This window comes from Psammomys obesus, unplaced genomic scaffold (genome assembly GCF_907164565.1).
Source record: "Psammomys obesus unplaced genomic scaffold, mPsaObe1.curated_primary_1811, whole genome shotgun sequence".
NCBI lineage: Eukaryota > Metazoa > Chordata > Mammalia > Rodentia > Muridae > Psammomys > Psammomys obesus.
In genome coordinates this window covers 13,015,334-13,034,774 of record NW_026585644.1, presented here as the reverse complement: position 1 = coordinate 13,034,774, position 19,441 = coordinate 13,015,334, and the positions used below count along the sequence as shown (strand labels likewise).

The 19,441-nt window shown below is 43.0% G+C and overlaps 1 pseudogene; it reads left to right on the top strand.

Annotated features, from left to right (window-relative positions):
* LOC129687329 (laminin subunit beta-4-like) overlaps window positions 1–19,441 on the top strand; it is a 119,922-nt pseudogene that overhangs the window by 13,298 nt on the left and 87,183 nt on the right.

Here is a 19,441-nt window from a genome sequence, read left to right as displayed (position 1 = left end):
AGATAGATAGATAGATAGATAGATAGATAGATAGATAGATAGATAGATAAAGTCTCTACAAGAAAACTAAATATTTGCGTTTGGCGTCCTACGAGCTGTCTTTTTGTGGGAACAGTAGCTTTTCTAAGTCGGTGAACTGGGTAGTACAGCAAATGCCTCCATAAGCATATCTGTCCTTAGCATGCAATGGCAAAGATAGCCCACATCCTCTCAGAATGTAGGGTATCTGATGTCAAAAGTAAATGGATGAACTTGACCTGTGAAGGACACTCAAAAACAGCAAAGGCATCAACTTAAACTCTAGCACTTGTTCAGTCTCACCCCTATTGCTTCAGCAGATCACCAGCTGCACCCCACCTCCTTCCCACATCTCCTATGGAACCCACAGACCATCCCTCCTAACCACGCTCCTCACACCCCTCATCCTCACCAGCTATAGCTCCCTTCCCCACTGCCCACATTCCTGTGGACCCCATAGACCACGCTCCCATCTGCACCCCAGCCTCAGACCCCAGCAGGAATTCCTTGTGAACACAGCAGCAGAGCAGGCCAGTAAAAACAGGCATCAGAAGTAGTTAAAGAGATAGAACAGAACAGGAGAGGGAGTGCAGAGAAAATCAAGGGTGGGGAACAGATATGGGGAGAGCAGGGGAGGGGTGGAGGAAGGACAGAAGGATTGCAGAGAGAAGAGAAACCCTGGGAGGTGCCATTTCAGCTGACAAGCTGGAAACCTACAACAGGGTAGGCTCCAGGGAGGATATGGGGGTGAATCTAGCTAAGGCCCCTATTATGGGGTCACGGTGACTAAAGAGGCCGCCCTCTAACTAGACAGGAGTCCTAGTGGACAGAGATGGAACACCAATCCACCCACAAAAACTTCAACCCAAAATTTACCCTGCCTACAACATGTGCAGGGATTAATACAGAGCAGAGATGGAGGGAATGTCCAGCCCAACCCTGGCCCAACCTGAGCCCCACCCCACCAGAGAGACCCAGCCCTTGACACTAACAACCACACTCTGCTAGGCTTGCAGATGGGAGCCTAGTACAGCTGTCTTCTGGGAGGCTCCACCCAGCAAATGATGCAAGCAGATGCTGAAACTCACAGCCAAAGATTGGGCAGAGTGCAGGGAGACCTGTAGAGGAGTTGGAGGAAGGATAGAAGGACCCAGAGTGGACAGAAGCTCCACAAGAAGATCAACAGAACCTGGGCCCAGGAGGGCCTGTGGAGACTGAAGCACCAACCAAGGACCATGCATGGACTGGACCTAGGCCATGTATAACCGATGTGCAACTTGGTCTTCATGTGGGTCCCGTGGTAAAGACAATGGGGACTGTTTCTGACACGGACTCTGTTGACTGCTTTTCCATCACTTCCCACAGGTGGGACTACCTTGCCAGGCCACTGTGAAAGAGGATGACCTTAGTCTGGATTCGACTTGAACTGCTGGGGTGGGTTAGTGGTGGGGGGAGCTTTCCTGAATAGGGGGGTGGCCAGGAGGAGAGGAGGTTATGGACTATGATTGAGATGCCAAGTAAACAACTAAATAAATAAAGTTAAAAGTGTTTGCCTTTTTTGTTTGTTTTTTTTTTTTTTTTTAATGGCTGAGGTGGGGCATTTTGCATTCAATGTGTTTTTGTGACAATTTTTGTAAACATATTTTCCGAAGAACATATTGATTTTTTTTTAAATCTTCTCAAATGACTGGAAGGTGTATCTCTTATAGGGGTAAGGCAGGTGCCCAGCAGGCAGAGGACTAGTTTGTGAGGTGATTGCTGCTGTCACATACCCCCCGGGGAGCTGGCAGTGCGCTCAGCACAGGAATGCAGTTACCCCAGTGCACTTGAGGGTGGTTTTCTGACTCCATTGTCCCACTTTGGGGTGGGTCAATCATGTGGTGACGCTTTAGTGTCCAGAAATTCATTTCTTTGTACCTCTATAATTAATATTTTGGAGGTATTAATTCCCAGAACAAGAAAAATTTCAGGAGTTCGTTTTCATCACAGAAATGTGACCAGCTGTGATGGCAAAGTAGCTTTCTTCCCCAGAACTTCTCGGCAGAAGGTGCCCAACTAGTTCCTTTACTCCAGCAGCCCGCCGCCGCTCCGCCTCCCTTACTGAGTCCTTGAAAAGCTATATTTGCAGAAGGCTTTGTTTGGAATTTGCCCTGTGAATGGATTCCTCATAGCAGAGAACGCAGAAGGTCACGGTACTTGTCCTGTGTGACATTTGTCTATCTCAGCAATGCAGAGCCAAGGCCATTGCAGGCCCAGCGCACATCATAACCTCACAGAATTCAGACTCTGCATGTAACGATGATTACAAACTGGGCTGGTTTGGCCGTATTGTTAAAAGGAAGGCACCGTGCCAATCTTTCTGCATTTTGGACAGGATAAAGCAGACAGGTAGGAGTTATGAGTCGAGAATAACATTAGGATAATTTCACATTGCCCAATTTATATCTTGACTGGCAGCCACATGGTCTGGCCCTAAGAAAAAGGCAACATGGAAGAACCAGCTAGAAAACTGTGCTTGGGTTCAAGTAGCGTATTTAGCTGTCTGAGGGCTCCATTCTAGATTCTCTAGACATTTACAACCTTTTGAGAGCGTGGCCCAGTGATGCCATCTTCAACACACTTGAGAATGGCACAATCAAAACAAAATATATCTCAACAAAACACTTAATATTTTAAGTGAGTTTGTGGTTTCTCATTGAGATGTAGTCACAGATGCCCTGGGGTACTGGTAGAGGTTAGGCATACCTACAAGGTTTCCATAACATCTTGTGTAATGTCTTTAGTCTTAATCTATAGAGTCTTGCAACAGATAAAGTTCATGTGCAGAGAGAGAGGCCTGGCTCTCAGTAAGTTGTTTTCTTAGACTCCTGCAATAAACCCAGGTTGTGTAAGCAACTTAGATCTCATAATGTGAAATTTGCCTAATTTCAGGTATTTCAAAACCTCCTCCAAAGACTGCTCTAACAAATGGCAATTGAATTTAGGATGGTGACATTTAAGCCACAGTAAGCAGCATGAGAAGAGGGTTCAGAAAGCAGGAAATGCCCTGTCTAGATTAAAGGGCAGAAAATATGCGTGAGCAGGACTGAGAGCGTGAGATTGCTAAAACAAAGAAGTCTTTCAGATACTCCTTGAAGGGTAGAATGCCAAAACCAATGGCATCTGTAAACACATGAAAAACATTTTTTACACTCTGTCTTAGTTAGGGCTTCTATTGCTGTGAAGAGACACCATGACCACGTCATTTAAAGGGCTGGTTTACAGTCTCAAAGGTTTAGTCCATTACCATCACAGCACACAGGCAGACAGACACATTGCTGGAGAAGAAGCCAAGAATTCTGAATCTGGATCAGCAGGCACCAGGAAGAGAGAGAGAGAGCATTTGAAATCTCAAAGCTCACCCCAGTGACACACTTCTTCCAAGCAGGCCAATGTCCTCATGCCAAGCGTTCAAACATATGAGCCTATGGGGGCCATGCCTATTCAAGCCACCATGCAGTACGCTAGTCAGCTGAAACGTTAAAATAAATATTAAGAAGTACGGGGCTTTTTCCTTTTAAGCTAACAAAGAATCAAAATGTCTAATAGTTGATACCGACAAGGGCTCAGGCTCATAGTCGATCCCATAGACTATGAAAACTATTTACGACAAAGTGTCTGCGTGGCAGTTAGACAGTCACGGCAAAGCTTTATATGTGTAGACATACACACAAATGCACACACACGCACTATCTGTGAAACATGTAAACTGGTATGTCTATGTTCTGGTTTGCTTTCTGTTGCTGCGATAAACAGCATGACCAAAACTTGGAGAGGAGAGGGGTTAATTGGCTCCCAGCTTATAGTCCATCGTCAGCGAAACCAGAGCAGCAACTCAACACAGAAACCGGGAGCCAGGAACCGAGCAGAGATCCTGGAGGAACGCTGCCCAGTGCCATGCTCTCTCTGGCACGTGCTCAGCGAATGTTTATTCAATATGTATTTATTTTATACATGTCCAGAGGTGGCACTGTCCATGGTGGCCTCGGCCTTCCTGCATCAATTAGCAATCAAGAAGAAGCAGCACAGATGTGACTCACGCCAGTCTGATGGAGTCAGTGCCTCAGCTGAAGTTCTCCCTTCCTGGGTGACTCTGATTTGCTTCAAGTTGACAATAAACATCAATATGATATGTACATGTACCTGTAAAACGTATACTATCTATGTCTGTATATTCACACATGCACTGACACACTTTAGTCCATTATTTCCTCTCTATTTAACACACCCCAGCACTTCGGTGTCTATCCTGTCTGCCCTCCTGATTGATAATTAAGCATCCTCCCTAGAATCCTCCTCGTTATTTAGCCTCTTTAAGTCTGTGGATTTTAGTATGGTTAGCCTGTATTATATGGCTAATATCCAATTATAAGTGAGTATATACCACGCTTGTTTTTCTGGTCCTGGGTTACCTCACTCAAGATGATCTTTTCTAGTCCCATCTATTTGCCTGCAAATTTCCTGATTTCCTTGTTTTTAATAGCTGAGTAGTATTCCATCGTGTAAATGTACCACAATTTCAGGGGCTGCCTCTGACATGGACTTGGTTGCCTGCTCTTTGATCACTTCCCCCTGGTGGAGCGACCTTGCCAGGCCACCGAGGAAGAAGACCCAGGCAGTCCTGATGAGACTTGATAGGCTAGGGTCAGATGGTAGGGGAGGAGGGCCTCCCCTATCAGTGGACTAAGCAAGAGGGATGGGGGGGGACCCGGAGGAGATGAGGGAGGGGGCTACAATTGGGGTATAAGGTGAATAATTTTTTTAATTAAAGAAAAAAATACTCCAGGGAATAAAAAGTTGAAGAAAATAGTTAGTGGAAACATTTATAATATGGAGCTATAAAGAACAAAGTACACACCAACAGATAGATTGAGAGGAATAAAATGCTGGCACCTGCCACTGCCGCTAGACATGAGTTTACCTCTTTCCCGACCCACTAAGGTTTATGCGTATTCCCATCGTATCACCCCTCACAGCAGTGACTTGGCATGGAGGGAAGCCCCTCTCCTGGAGGACACAGCCAAGTCTGTGAATGCCTAGGACAGAGCCACAGCTTTGCCGAGCAGAAGCCTCCAGATCTTCTTGGTGGTGCTCACTAAGTCCTCTGATTTAAAAGCACTGCCCATGCAGAAAGACATCTGGCCTCTAGTCACTGATGTGTGACATCATTTTTTTAAAAAGTATTTACATCCAACGAAAAACGTAGAGAACATAAAAGCGGTCACTGCTTTTCTCTAGGCACTGGCACTATACGCAGTGTTCTTCCTTCTGCCTGTCCTTTTGAATTTCCTACTCTCTCTACAATGACTATAGATTTACCATGCAGTTTTTAGAAAAAATATAAATCAAAATAAGCAAAAGAGTAGGCTAAACAAGACATTATGTGGAGAGAGAGTCTAAAATGGAGACTCTCAAATCCCTCCTCTCAGAGCTCAAGGAAGCCTAAAGAAGAGGAGGTAGAAAGATTGTAAGAGTCACAGAGGTTGGAGGACACCAGGAGAACAAGGCCCCCTGAACTCAGAGACTGAAGCAGCAAGCACAGGGCCTCCATGGCTCTACACCATGTCCTCTGTGTAGATATTATAGCTTTTAGCTTAGTATTTTGATGGGACTCCTGACTATGAAACATGTGGGTCTCAGACTCTATCGCTTGGTCCTGGGACTGTTCCCCTCCTGTTTGGCTGCCATGTCCAACTTCAATATGATAGTTTTTGCTTCATTTTATTATATTTTATTTTTGTCATGTTTGGTTGTTATCTCTTAGAAGCCTGCTCTTTTCAATGAGAGACTGAAAGATACTGAGTCCAAAGGAGAGAGGAGGTGGAGAGAAACTGAGAGGAGAAACTATAGTCAGGATATATTGTATGAAAAAAGAATCTGTTTTCAATTTTTTAAAAAATAGGCTAATCTTACCAGAGCAAACAAATGTGTATTTTATATTGAAATCAGTGATTTCAAAATGCATACATTAATAGCAAACAAATACTTTCTTAATTCTTTTAAGGAACTGTGCCCTGTAGTGAGAACTTTGGTTGCTTTTAAAAGCTCGGTTATGTTATGTGAATATGTTTTTGTTTTAATCCCAGCTTTGGGTGTGGGGCCGCTTCAGCTTGTCCACAGCAGCAGACTATCATGTGTCTTGTGCTCTGGCAGGGGTGTGATTTTTGCCAGCTGCAGTTAGTTTGATCCTGGGAACCCTTGAGAAGGTATAAATAGGAGAGCCCTGAGAGGGCCTACGAGGCTGCTGCAGCCCCAACTGCTGTTCCCACATCCCGCTGCTCCTAGTTCCAGCTGCTGTTGGATCCTGCTGCTGCCTTTGCTGTTGCTGCTTTGCTGGATTGCTGGATATTCTGAGGAAGAAGACTGGACTTGCCCCTAGGAAACCGATGACCCTGACCAGCAGGCCTGCATCCTCTTTCCCCTCCAACCTTCTTTCTTGCCTACCTAGTGTTGAGGCATTGGAAGGGATTGGAGTAGAGAAGAGTGATAGATACTAGAACCTAAATAAAATGGCTAAACAAGCCACTCCAGTGTACCTACCACCCTTTTCCATTCCAATTCCTTCCTTTTTTTTTTTTTTTTTAATAAAAGCCACTAGACAGATTTGAAAGCTTATAAATCATGCATGGCGATGTCCATAACTGACTCTGTAACTGACTTTAACCTTTTTTTTTTTTTAATCTAGCATAACTGAATTTAATCTTTTACTAATGGAAGGATACAATTTCAACTGATCCTTTGCACCTTGGTAATCTTTAGCTGTCAAAATCCATTTTCTGGTTGCATTGAATTGTCCTAAAATATTTAATAGAAATTTATTTTAAGCAGGCTTTCTTGTTTTTCTGTGCTACAGCTATATTTTCCTGGCTATTCTGTTGTTCGGTTGTGTCAAGCAACTAGAGAAGCATGCACGTGTCTCCTTGATAGCCACACGTGACTACTTCAATCACCCTTTACTGCAATGTTCTCATCAGCATGTAAGTAAAGCCAGGTGCCAAAATCGCAGCAAACAGTTTCAGATTCTTTAAAAAATAAATTTTATTATTTGAGAATTTTATATAATACATTTTGATCATATTCATCTCCTCTGCTCCAGCTCCCCCATGATCTGCCCCAGCTCCCTACCCACCTGACCTCATGTTCTCCTTGATTTTTATTTTTAAACCCATCAAGTTCAGTTTGTATTGTTCAGATACTCTTGGCTGTGGTCAATCTTCCAGGGGGTCACACCATTAAAGAAAACTGACTCTCACTCTCCTGAAAGCCATCAAATGCTAATATCTCCTCAGTTAGAGGCGGGACTTCATCGCCACCTCCCTTCTCCATGCTGGGATTTCCTCTGGCACAGGCCATATGCATAGTGTCACAACTACTGGGAGTTCATATGTGAAACTGCCTCTGTGCCCAGAAATAACTGTTTCCTTGTAGTTGTTCACAGCCTCTGGGTCTAAAAACCTTTCCACCCCTTCTTCCTTGAAGATCACTGGGCTCTGAGGAGGGGGAGTGGTGTTCAATTTCTTAATTTGCAAATAAAATATATTTAATGTTTTAAGACAACTAGACATTGTAGGTGCCACTGTTCCTAGTGATGAGTCCAGTAAAGAATTCTCCAGCAAAAGTCTCTCTTCTAAGAAAACATCAGGTCTAAACTAAGAGGCAGATTCTTTGTGCCTCTGCTGTATTTAATAAGCTGAGAATAATAACAGAGAAGACGTTTCCAACAATTTATACTCTTTTGATCCTGACTTTTCGGCAAAGCCCTGCCTTTAGAGACTGTTCTAATTAAATTTCTTCAAGCCTTTCCTGCAAAGTTTCATGCTGAATTTGTTGATGGCAACGAACTTTGAGAATCCTGCCACTTACTTTGGCCATTCCCAAACCCTGAGGTAATTTCCTCATTGCGTGTGTGGTAATGGAAGACGGAAGAACAGCTCCAGATGCAAAGGGCTCATTTCTTCTCTGCTGGAAATTCCCTGCCTTGGAAAGCGAGCCACAGGCTCGTGGGAACAAAGACACGAGCCATCTGGGGCCCTCAGTGCAGTCTACATACCAGGATAAGGAAGCTTGGAACCAGTCTCAGATCATAAAAGAGAGAGAAAGAGAGACAGAAGGAGTTCCGCCATAACTGCCAGGGATGTTCTCATCAGCATCCAATCCAGGACCCCAAACCAGCAGAAGCCGCTAAGGATGCTACCACTTACCTCCGGCCCTTGCAAAAGAAAAAGTCCAAGCCAATCTGTGGTTCCTGGGAGATCCTTCCGCAATCCGGGAGGAAAATATTCAATATTCAATTACACCAATCAGAAAAAGCCTAACTGGAGGTCTTGAATTCCTAATGCTAGCTTACCTTAATTAAAACCAAGTCTCCCACTTTGCCTTAGCTCAAACTCCTGACAAAGATGACGGAGCTGTCTTAGCGTGGGCATTTTCTGGTTGGCCAGTAGATTGGCCACACATCTTCAGCGTGGGCATTTTGTGGTTGCTGGTTTGATTATGGGCATTTATATAAATACAAGAGCCTATCCACGCACTATCAGGATTTTGACTGAAGAAGAAAAGGGAAGGGAAGGAGTCACTAAAGGTCTTGCCTCCCCCATGCTTAGGAAATTATATGCGAGTGGAAAGCTTGCTTTCTTTTGTCACCCATGATAGCTAAATGTGGATACCACTGCGCACTGTCACCCTCTCAGACTCCAAAAGGAGTTCAAGAGTATCTGAAAGCATCACACGTGGTAACAACATGCAAAACCACCGACTAGAAAAGCTAGGTGACAGTTACCACCACAGTGGTCCTTTACTTTCTATAATTTAATGCATACTGGCTTCATGTTACTATTCCACTTCCCAAATTCATTTTAATAGCATTTTGGTCTTCATCTCCTGTGTCATTTTTGAGGAATGCATTATTCAGTAACAAACATCTCTACTCCCTGACTCTGTAACAGCCTGTTGCTAATGTGATAACCTGGCAACTGGCAACCTGAGCTCAAGAAAGGTCTCACCGAGTCTACAGTCAGACCTGAAAGCTTTAGCTACTTATGTTTCCAGACACTTCCTGGGAGGCATTGGTGGCTGAAAGTTCACATTTGCACTTACAATGTCACAAGAATGATAACTGAATGTCTGTGAGTCCTGGGATCTTTCTCTGAAAAAGCTCACATCTAATCACACATCAGGTTATAAAAAGATGCTAAATCTCCACAGCACCAGTAAAAAAATTCAGGTTGCAACTTGTCAAAAAAAAAAAAAATCCCTGGAAGAGAAATCTTAATGAATTCACACGTCATCAAAAGGTCCCTACAGCTGACCTTCTTTTCAAAGTCTTTATCGATGTGTGAGATGGCCCACTCCTGTATTCCCAGCCATTGGGGAGGCAGAGGCAGGTGGATCTTTGTAAGTTTGAGGCCAGCCTGGTCTACAAATTGAGCCCAGGACAGCCAAGGCTACATAGAGAAACTCTGTCTCAAAAAAATAAAAAAGAAAAAAGAACAAAAACCAAACCAAAACAAAACCAAACAAACAAAAAAGTCTTTCTCAACTGAGTCCAAACTCCCAGATAGCTATTGATCCTAGATGCCAACTTCAGAAAATAAAAAGACATAAAGACTTGACCTTTTATATGAATAAAAAGGAAAATTCAGCCCATCTGTAATACAAAAAAAAAAAAAAACATATTTTATAGCATTAAATTTCTTCACACAGTATCTCAAAGGAATAAATTAATGGTTTTTATTCATAATCATCTGTGAATGGAGTTGAGGATAGACGATTTCTTATTCCAGCTGCCATTCAGAAACTTTGTAGAGAGGGACATTATATCATGTTGTTAGCTGCAGAATTCATGCTCTATCAGTATGTGCTCTGTGCCTGGTAGCAATCACAAAACTACTAGATCCATAGAATAATTCATGTAGAGAGTGAGTGCTTGAGAGAAAGAGCAAGGTTTTAAATAGCCTGTGATTCGAGGGGTCAGGTTAAAATAAAGAAATCCATTCAGTGTGACATGAGCCCATTGAAATATTCTTTCTATTTTATAGCTGAGAAACCTGAAGAGAGGCAATTTTCAGCATGACAATTATTTTTCATTATAGGCCCATCCCTCTGGCTCTTGTCTTCTGAAATAAAACTCAACATAAATTTTCATGTCTCACGGAGAAAGCACCTAAGAGCAGGTAGCTGACTGTGTTGCCTTTGACTTGCTTTTCCATCCAGAAACTGATGAAATAATCTGCCTCCCTAGGAGATGTGATGGGGTAGTCAGAGATTGCCTATCTGCTACTTCAGCATCATTTCGAGTTCATGCGCAACTATGCGAAATAGCTCAGGGAAACCCTGTACAGCCTTCGCCAGCTTTCCCTAATGGCAGCATCTTGGGTACTTTGGCACAATGTCGAACCAGGGAATTATAGTTGACGTAATCTACTCCTTTATTTAGACTTGGGGGGGGGGCTTTTTTGTTTACCTGTGTGCAGGTGTGTCTCCTACATGTGAAGGCTAGAAGTCAATGTCAAATGTCTTCCTAACTGCCCTCCATCTTGTGCTGATTTTAAGCAGGGCCTCTCAATGACCTGTAAGTTTTTCACTGGCTACACTGGCTGTAAGCCCCAGGATGCTCCTGTTTCTTCCTTCTTTCCCCAGTCCTGGGTTTACAGGCATGTGCTGCCATACTTAGCTTTTTAGAAAGTGCTGAGTTCCAAATATAGATCCTCATGCTCATGGGACTGACTGAGCCACCCCTTCAGCTTTTTACATGTAGTGGTATATGTATCTATTTATTTCTGTGTGGTTTTTAACACAGAGAGATCTTGTGCCCACAGTCAGGATGCTGAAGTTTCATCTCCTAGATAATCCCTAATACAACTCCTTTCTTATGCACATTTTCTTCCCTGACTCTGGAGCTTCCAGCACTCACAGATCTGTTCTCCATCTGTGCAAGTATGGCATTAAAATATGATATAAGCGGAAATATATGGTACATGACCTTTCTTAATCAGTAAAACCCCTTTGTGATCCATTCAAACTGTTCATATCACTGGCTCTCCATGGTTTGCTCCTTTCTATTGCTGAGTTCTATTTTATGGTATGGATATTTGCTACTTTAACCATTTACCCACTGAAGAACATCTAAATTCTTCTCAGTTTTTTTTTAATAAATACAAATGCTGTGGGTATTTATATAAAGGTTTTTATGTGAACATAAATAGAAATTTCTCTGTGGTAGATATAACCACAATTTTGTTTAAAAAAAAAAAAAAAACACTTTCCCCAGAGTACCTGTAAACACTTTTATGTTCTCGTCAGCAATGTGATTGGGATCCAGTTTTTCTACATCCTCAATTAACATCTGGGTCATCACTATGTTTTGACAGATGTATGGTAATATCTTATTGTGATTTTTACTTTCATTTATTTAACAGCTATAATGTGCTTATTTGCCATCAGTACATCTTCTTCAGTGAAATATTTGTTGTGTAATTTGCCATTTTCTCAATTGGTTTTGTTTTTTTGTTGGGCTTCCTGGCTTCCTTCCTCCCCCCCCCCTTCTTTTTTTCCCTCCTTTCACTATTGCTACAGTACTAAGGACCAAAGCCACCCAATAGGCAAAAAATACTGTCCTACTGAGTTATACCCTCAGCTCTAATTATGTTTCTGGTGTATATGTGTGTACATGTATGTATGCAGGTACACATATCCATTCATGCACTGAAGCCAAGGAGGCTGGCAGAGGCTTTCGCTATCACTGTATGCCTTATTCCTTGATACAGGGTTTCTCACTGAAACTGGAGCTAGGTTGGGGCCAGAAAACCCCAGCAATCCTCATGTCTATTGGGGCATGGGGGAAGGAGAGAAAAGGAGAGGGAGAAAAAGAGAGAGGCAGGGAGGGAGGAAGAAAGGATGGAGAATGGAAGGAAAGGAGGGAGCCTGAGCACACTGGAGTTACACGGGCACACAGCCATCACCACCATCTTATATGGATGCTAAGATCTGGACTCAGGTCCCTGTGGTCCTAAGCAATTGCTCAGCAAGCACACTTACCTTCTGAGCATCTCTCCAGTGTCTCACATTGGTGGTTTGTTTGTTTGTTTGTTTGTTTGTTTGTTTGTTGAGGTATATGAGCTCTTCATGCATGCTAGGCAGAGGAGCTTTGCTGAATTTGTGATCAGAAGTCCTGTTGTCCACATCTCTGCCTCTTCACCTCCTTGGGAGGTTCTCAAAGCTACCAGTTTTGATCAGGTCTCTTCTCCTACGTTTTGCTTTTGTGGATCTTCCTAAGACTCAAGGGGTTCTGCAGAAGTTTGTTTCACAGTTTCAATCTAAGCCTACAACTCACTGCATTTGTATAGCGTGGCATTGGGGTTTCAGTTTATGTTTTTGCCTAGGGATGACTCACTGCTCAAAAAAAAGCCATCCTTCTTCCATCAAGTTTTCTTTGCCCCTAGGAGTTACTGGGCCATATTAGTCAGTGTCGGTGCCTGTTTCTACATTCTGTTCCATTGATCTAAGAGTATAATACTTGTGTTTATTACAGTCATAAAGCAAGACTTGCTGACAGAAAGAATAATTCCTTTTCTTTTGTTGTTTTCAAGCTTTGAGTTATTCAAGGTCCTTCCATCCAGAGGCCATTTTATTTTTGTAAAATTACCACATCTATATTTTGAATTATAATCAAGAAAACACTTGGGACATCCTAGAACTGTTCCCTAGGCTATAGTCCTTGAACTGAAGTAGAAACAATACTGTATTATTCTATTCAAATGTATATTTTTTAAAGAAGAAAAGATTATTTATATAAATAGCTCTCCACAAAATAGTACACTGGACTCTTGTCTACACATTCAACTTTATGTGCTAACTTTAGATATTTTTTATATTTTATTTATTATTTATTTATTACAATTTATTCACTTTGTATCCCTGCTACACCCCCTCCCTTGTCTCCTCCCAGTTCTACCCACTCTCCCTCTTCTCCCCCTCATGCCCTTTCCCTAGTCCCCTGATAGGGGAGGACCTCTTCCCCTTCTACCTGACCCTAGCTTATCAGGTCTCATCAGGACTGGCTGCATCATCTTCCTCTGTGGCCTGGCAAGGCTGCACCCTCCAGGAGAGGTGATCAAAGAAGCAACCCTACATCTGACAGAGGGCTAATATCCAAAATATATAAAGAACTCAAGAAGTTAAACACCAACAAGCCAAGTAATCCAATTAAAAAATGGGGTACAGAGCTAAACAGAGAATTGTCAACAGTGGAATATCGAATGGCTGAGAAACACTTAAAGAAATACTCAACATCCTTAGTCATTCAGGAAATGCAAATCAAAACAACCCTGAGATTTCACCTCACACCCACTGGAATGGCTAAGATAAAAAATTCAAGTGACAACACATGCTTGAGGGGATGTGGAGAAAGGGAACCCTTCTCCATTGCCACTGGGAATGTAAATTGTATAACCACTCTGGATATCAATCTGATGCTTCCTCAGAAAACTAGGAATAGTGCTACCTCAAGAGCCAGCTATACCACTCCTAGGTATATGTCCAAAAGATAACATTAAGTCTTTGCTCCAGTAAACTCCTGCTTCCTTCCATTCAGGCTTCTCAATTAGCCTGTCTATTAATGGTAAAAAAAATTCAGACTCCCAATTAGCATATGTGGAGATTTAACAGTTAACAAAGAATGACTCAAGTTCATTCATTTGTGTTGATCTTTGTTTGCTTCCTTCATCTAATTTGATGGATCTCAAATATTGTTGGTGTTTGCTTACAGAGCCTTTCAGAGGCCCTCTGTGGTAGGCTCCTGTCCTGTTCCCTGTTTTCTCCTCCTCCGATGTCCATCCTCTTTGCCTTTCTGAATGGGGATTGAGCATCTTAGCCAGAGTCCTCCTTCCTGATTAGCTTCTTTAGATGTACAGATTTTGGTATGTTTATCCTATATTATATGTCTAGTATCCACTTATGAGTGAGTATATACCATGTGTGTCTTTCTGCTTCTGGGATACTTCACTCAGGATGATCTTTTCTAGTTCCCACCATTTACCTGCAAATTTCATGATTTCCTTGTTTTTTTATCACTGAGTAATATTCCATTGTGTAGATGTACCACAATTTCTGTATCCATTCCTCAACAACTGAGGGGCATCTGGGCTGTTTCCAGCTTCTGGTTATTACAAATAAAGCAGCTACAAACATAGGAGCCTATCACAGAGGGCCTCTGAAAGGCTCTACCCTGCAGGGTATCGAGGCAGATGCTGAGACTCATAGCCAAACTTTGGGCAGAGTACAGGAAATCTTATGAAAGAAGTGGGAGATAGTAGGACCTGAAGAGGACAGGAGCTCCACAAGAACAGCAACAAATCCAAAAACTCTGGGCACAGGAGTCTTTTCTGAAACTGATACTCCAGCCAAGGACTACTCATAGAGATGGCCTGGAACCCCTGCACAGAGGTAGCCTATGGCAGTTCAGTATCTAAGTGGCCTCCATAGTAATGGGGACATGAACTGACATGAACTGATTGGCCTGCTCTTTGATCACCTCCCCCCGAGGGGGGAGCAGCCTTACCAGGCCACAGAAGAAGACAATGCAACCACTCCTGATGAGACCTCATAGAATAGGTCAGATGGAAGGGGAGGAGGACCTCCCCTATCAGTGGACTGGGGGAGGGACACAGATAGGGAAGAAGGAGGGTAGGATTGGGAGGGGAGGAAGGGAGGAGGTACAGGGGGGATACAAAGTGAATAAACTGTAATTAATAAAAATAATTTAAAAAATAAGAAAAAAAAAGTGAAGCAACTAGGTGCCGGATGAGGACTGGGGTTGCATTCCTAGCATTTGCATCAGGTAGTGACTCCTCCTCCATCTGTGACTCCAGCTTCAGCTGAAGCCAATGCCTCTGGCCTCCACAGGCACCTGGATTCATATGCACGGGCCTGCATATTTACATAATTTTAAGATGAACAAATAACCTTTGAAATTAGAAATAAAGGAACTGTTAACATTCCGCATAGTGGGTTGATTTTTGAAGCCATAGTCTATCCCGGGACTACTACCTTCTGCTTAGTGGTTTCTGTTGCTCAGTAACTTGGGGGCCCAAGGTGAATGCAGCTGGGGTACCTGCCATCCTGTTCCTGGGAATCTCTGTGGGACATAGCATGCAACTTACAGCATCGCCTACTTGTGAACTAAATGGAGCTCAGAGATTCCCCATCCTCAGCTACCTGGAATTAATTTGGCTTCTTTTCTACTTACTGTGGTGTTACTGAATCAGTCATATAAAATGTTTTTTATATACCTGGGACTACGCTACCAAAAGTAAAGGAGAGAGGGTTAATCCCTGAACCAACAGGAGGCAACGGGACTCAAAGTCTGGGAAACCCTGACTACTCAGAAAATGTGGACATCTGCCCAATTTCTGTTCCTGTTACCTTTGAAATTAGACAGGAAAGTGATTTGTGTTCAGTCTTTGAAGGGAATTACTATAAAACCTACTGGTCTATTTGATTATCCTAGTCACTACCAGAGAATGAACGTAACTGACTCCTTCGGTGAAGATAAAAGACTCCTTAAGGCCTCAGCATGATACACTGAGGCCAGATCACTCTGCCTTAGCACATAGGAAGGCATTCTGATCAGATTGTACAAGAAGCTCATACCACTCAGATCCCGCATTATCGAAAAACCATAGATTCCCATCTAATAGGACGCTATTTTTGTTCTTTTCTCCCTGTAAAGACCCAGTTTTAAAAGCTTTTCCATGGGCTTCCTCCCCGTAGGCCAGCTGCAGAGGTCAACTGATTGTCATACCTGATGATATCCCTGAGGCCATCACGTCCACCCCTTAAAGGGAGAGGATGTGCAGGAAGGAAGTTGGATGTGAGCCTGATGATAGGGCCAGAGCTTTTCCATGTATTGTTTATTTAGAGCACCTTGTTTGGATCTCTGGGAAGTCCATTGTATTCTAATTGGGTTCTAGTAAAAGGTATGGCTTGGGTGCTTTGCACTGTTCTAAGTCTGGGGAGCACTTGTAGAAGAAAATGAATTCTCTACAGACCCAAGGAAGATACATGAAGGAATTTTCGCTCAGCTCTAGGCCGCGCAGGATGGGTGACTTTACTGAGCCCAGGGCCCCTAGACAGAGAAGCAGTTCTCACTGTATTCTTAGAAAGTGACACTCCCTAACATTGCCTCCTCAGCCCCTGGCCAGGCTTACTGTTCTCACGTTCTGGCAAGAATGAAATGTTCACGGTTAGGCCACCAGAGTCAGGGTGGGTGAGAAAAATAAGAGCACTTGCCTTTTTGTCTGGACATTTTCAGAAATCTTAGGGAGTTTAGAGCTGAGGACAAGAAAAAAAAAAAAAAAAAAACCTCAACATATTTCAGACTGACAAGCACCCTACCACTTAGCGCCATCCTCAGACCCGCTTCTTAAAATCTTCATCCGTACTTGAGCCCAGATTATGCAGGAGTCCAAATACCATCTCCAAAATTAGAATTTCAGCTTAACAAGGGCCTTACTTAGGCCTGTGTTGAGGATGAAGCTAAGTGGTAGGGTGCAACACACACTCACTCACACACACACACACACAGACAATTTCACAAATATATATATAATAAGGTAAGTGTGGAGAGTGGCAGAAGGCCATGGCAGTGGGAAGTTGTTAGCATTTAGACAGTCTCTCTGAGGGGTTGCAGTTTAAATGGGAATGTGAAAGAAGGATCTTCAAGAGAAAGGAGAGAGACTGAGGTGGAGATCAGCTTGTACCAAGCACCATGGCAGAAAGAATGTATGGACTTGAAGAACAAGAATCAAATGTGGCCAGAGCCCAGTGAACAAAGTGATGACAGGCGAGACTAAACACAAGTGCCCTGTGTTATAAACAGAAGACCCTAAGGGCCAGTTTACAGTTAAACTAGGTACCTACATGAATATCTGGAATAAGTCAGCAAAACCATGGCTGACGATGGACATGGGCAGGGTGTGGTGGGATGGAGAAATGCATGAGTCAGCACAAAATGGCTGGTACCTGCTATCTGGAGAACCCCAAAATAAACAGTTCTATTCTAGAACTGCTTTTGGTTGAGTGCCACTCTTGTGTGATTCTCCATGAATATGGTCTTGCCATCAGAGGCAGAGTCATTGTCTTTGCCAGCCTGCCTACGTATGTTTGTTGGTAGGCCCATAGGCCTGCCACTGTATGACCTATGGGTCACCTGGCTCTGTGCAGCTAGATATTGACATGTATCTGAATGCTTGCCAGTGGCTGCCTATCTAGCAGCCTTGATCTGGACTGGATAAAGTCTCCTTGAATTCTCTTCAACCTTTTAGCCTCCCATGACTCTCTTTCCTAACGTCTGTGACTCCACACCTAGCCTTGACCATGCCTGGGCCTGAAAACCACAGTAAAGAAATAGTTAAACAGTTAAACAGTGTTCGCTGAGTAGCCACCCAAGGCCAATGCTTCTGTTCATGTTTTCTGTTTGCAGGGGATGGCAACAAGCAGCTACTTCCTGGAGGCTCTCTGGAAATCTGTGTCTTCCCAGAGTTGCTAAGAGCAACTGAGCAGTCCATTAGTGGTGCTCTGAAAATATTGTGGAGCTCCTTGGGAATTTAAGAAGAGCCACAACTGAACACATCCATTAAGCAAGCCTAAAGGCAGGCTTGGCTCCTAGCTCCTTTGAATGCCCAGCCTAAGCACCATTCCTTTTAGGTGACTAAGACCTCCTTAGACTACAGGACAGGAGACTGAACAAAAGTGCTTCTTCTAGGTTTACAAGAATAGCATAAAGATGTTCATCAGGGAAGCTTTCCAACCAAATAAAACTATAAAAGCTGAGAGGAAGAGGATGATACTGGCAGATAAGCCAAGACCCAACTAGGTCACTGATCTCTTGCCAGATAGCCCTTTCATTGTCTGAGGAAAATGATTCTAATCCAAAAAGAACACTTGGAGTATCCACCTCTTAAATGAGAGAAAATTAGTTCAATATGAATTTGAGAATTTTTTCAAATATATACATTTATGAAATGTCTAGTTCATATTTTACTTTGCTATTGTATTTAAGAACCTATCGATGGAAAATGTGATGTCCTGTTATTTCCTCTGCTTTTTTTATTTTTAGCCAGATTGAAAGATTAAATATAATAGGAACGGATTGTTTTTCAATTCAAATCAGCTCTGATTCTTTATTTTTAATTTTAATTATGTTGTCAGAAGGAACAGAAATGTTTCATCTGTGGCTCCCGAGCTCCATCTGACAGCCACACCACTGAGAAAGAGAAAAAGAAATGGTGGCAATCTGAAAACAGTATTCTGTTCTGACTTTTCACATCTTTATATTTTAATAAGATTCCTTTCTCCTTGTGTGGCTTCAAAGCAAGAAGTTATCCACCCAAACTGGAGAGTTTCGTCTAGGGACAAATTGTCTTTTCACATTCAAAAAGATTATTTCCCTTCAGAGAAATCAGAGTGTATTTCAAGCATATTACTCAGAACACTTCACTCTTTCCATGCAGGCGAAGAAAATAGCCTGTATCCTTCATACTTTGTTAAAATATAAAAGAACTATTATGAAGGACTAGTAGTTTGAGCCTGATATGGATCATACTGGTATACACTAAAAGTCAGAGGAGGGTTGAGAACCAGCACCAGCTTCTTCCTGGTCAGCACATGAGATGAACAGATAGAACCATGTTCTTCTACCTGCAAGGCAAATATTAAAAGAGCTTCAGTCTGTGAAGCTCTCTCTTTTCTGGATTCACACCCTTCCTATGAACAACAGAGGTTGCTGAGCTCACGCTGGCTGCTCCCTACCTTCTGTATTTGCTAGTCTCACTCAGAGTGTCAACCCAGCAAACTGGCCCTGTCATCCCACTCCTGCAGAGGGCTTCATGGGCCTAGACACCCTTTCTTCTTCATGTAGGGTCCCTCACTCCTATACATCTCTGTTCAACACTGGTCCACCGTCCTTGAGCACCATTCACCACTTCTGGATGGCGCTTTGGGCTCCGGCATCTCTGCTCTCTTGTAAATATGCTGCCTTTGGAAACACCCTTATTAGAGCAAGTTCAGGGCTAACATACACATGAGATGGTTTAGGGTACACATACCATGAAGCTGCTGTCTACATCCTCCCCGTGACAGACGCATGAATGGTGTCTGCTAGAGGCCTCCTCTGCATTCCAGTTCTCACCACTATTGGTTCCGCCACAGGCCAACCTTCTCTGATGAATGGTGTTGTTTTGTTTGTTTGTTTGTTTTTTGCCTACTCCTACTTCTGTTCCAGGCGTCCAGCATTCCTTTCACTTCTCTCAACCAGAATGCCTCTCTAATAGGCTGATCATGCAGGAAGCAGATTCTCCAAGACATGCTTTAGAGGCAGGAAGCAGAT